This window comes from Etheostoma cragini, chromosome 2 (genome assembly GCF_013103735.1).
Source record: "Etheostoma cragini isolate CJK2018 chromosome 2, CSU_Ecrag_1.0, whole genome shotgun sequence".
In the NCBI taxonomy this organism is placed as follows: Eukaryota; Metazoa; Chordata; class Actinopteri; order Perciformes; family Percidae; genus Etheostoma; species Etheostoma cragini.
In genome coordinates this window covers 180,597-182,882 of record NC_048408.1, presented here as the reverse complement: position 1 = coordinate 182,882, position 2,286 = coordinate 180,597, and positions in this window count along the sequence as shown.

The following is a 2,286-nucleotide window of genomic DNA, read 5'->3' as shown; positions in this document are numbered from 1 at the left end:
GAAGTCTTTACACTGGCTTCCTGTGTCTCAAAGAATTGATTTCAAAGTACTCTTGCTAGTTTATAAATCCCTTAACGGATTAGGTCCAAAATACATTTCTGATCTGCTACTACACTATGACCCCCTCAGACCTCTCAGGTCATCTGGGACAGTTCTACTTTCTGTCCCCAGAATCAGAACTAAACAGGGTGAAGCAGCTTTCAGTTTCTATGCTCCTCATATCTGGAATAAACTCCCAGAAACCTGTAGATCCGCTGCTACTCTCAGTTCTTTTAAATCAAGGCTGAAGACCTTCCTTTTTGATGCTGCCTTTCTTTAAATTAATGCTAATTTCTTTCTTATGCTGCACTGTAACTTTTATTCTGGTGTTTTATGTGTCCTAATGTTTCTATTTTGTTTTCAACTCTCTATTCATGTGTCTTATTGATTTTTAATCCTTATGACTTTTAACTGTTGGTACTTGTGTTTTATCTGTTTTAATGATTTTGTGTAAAGCACTCTGAATTGTCCTGTTGCTGAAATGTGCTATACAAATAAAGCTGCCTTAATTAGCAGATTACAGTGTGGCACCAGGTGTCTTCAATATTGAACCTAATTTACTGAGATACTGAATTTAGGGTTTTCATTACAGTTATAATCATCACAATTAAAAGAAATATATCACTCTGCGTGTGATGAATGAATATAATATACAACTTTCACTTTTTGAATGGAATTACTGACATAAATCAACTTTTTCACGGTATTCTAATTATATGACTAGCACCTGTACATCGCCCATTATCAGCAACCATTCATCCAGTATGTAAGCACATCATTCAATCTGAAAACTGCTGCCCTGGTTAAAACATAATGCAACTGGTCCCAGCTGGTGTTCTGTCTATAATGGAGGGGAATAGGAGTTTCTACGTGACCCCAAACTGTTGCCCAGTAGTGAACATTCATTCACTCATCCAGTCACACATTATGCTTTGATCACGTGGATCAGTTTAAAGATGAGGGCATGTTAACGCCAGAAGATACCTTATGACAGAAATAACACAGAACTTTAGTTAACATGGAGGTGGAGGAATAGTTGGAGGAGGAATAGTTTTCTCCAGTTTCCCCCCCCCCCCCTTCCTCTTCCTTTGTGCTGTGACTGGGCATAGTTCACACAGCAGTTGACATGAATTCAACCAGCTTAAAATATATCTACTGTGGCATAATGGAGAAAACCCAGTTCACACCAAATCAACATTTTGACAACTACGTTGCTAAAGTTCCTGACTTTGCACTGGCCCCAAATTGCACAATATGGTTTCCCGTTGAGTTTGAATGCTGATTAATATACTACAGGTGGCCCAATATGTAAATGTAATGTACTGTATTTATATAGCGCTTTTCCAGTCTTAACAACTGCTCAAAGCGCTTTTACATCTACAGGAAACATTCACCATTCACACACATTTATACACTGTGGCCGGGGCTGCCGTACAAGGTGCCACCTGCTCATCAGATAAACATTCACACACATTCACACTCCGATGCACAGCACCGGGGGCAACTCGGGGTTCAGTGTCTTGCCCAAGGACACTTCGGCAATGACTGCAGGGGCGGGGATCGAACCACCAACCTTCCGATAGGCAGGCAACCGCTCTACCACTGAGCCACAGCCGCCCCTGTATGTCCGAATATATGGTGGAAATATGGAGAAATTACCGACATAGAGGCACTAACTGGGGCCTGGGAGGTGGGGGAGCATGTTGACCCAGGTTTACTAACACAGGCTAATTGCTGGGGATTAGAGTTGAGGCTGAGGCCCCTGCAAGTATAGGCTGCTCAGCCAAAATCTGTCCGCTAGAAGCCCCCCTGCAAAGTCCCATGGCTGAAAGTCCCATAAAAGCCTTTATTGTCATTATACACAAGTGCAGTACCTGTGCAACGAGATTGAAGCGAAACCTTTACAGTGTCAACACAAAATATAAAAATATAAAATATAAAATATAAAATATAAAATATAAAATATAAAATATAAAATACAAAATATAAAATATAAAAATATAAAAATATAAAATGTAAGTAGTGCAGAAAAAAAGGGGGGGGATTGTGGTGCACAGTCTTGAGAACAACTATATACATGTATAAAGTAGTCCGGAGTATTAAATATTGCACTATAATGAAATGAAATGGTTAAGTATTCATAATAAATAAATAAATTCTGTTAACTTCCCCAGAAAAATATCCTTTTAGGAATTATATAACAGTATTGCACAGTAGGTTGGAGGATAAGTCCGGGGGGGGGGGGGG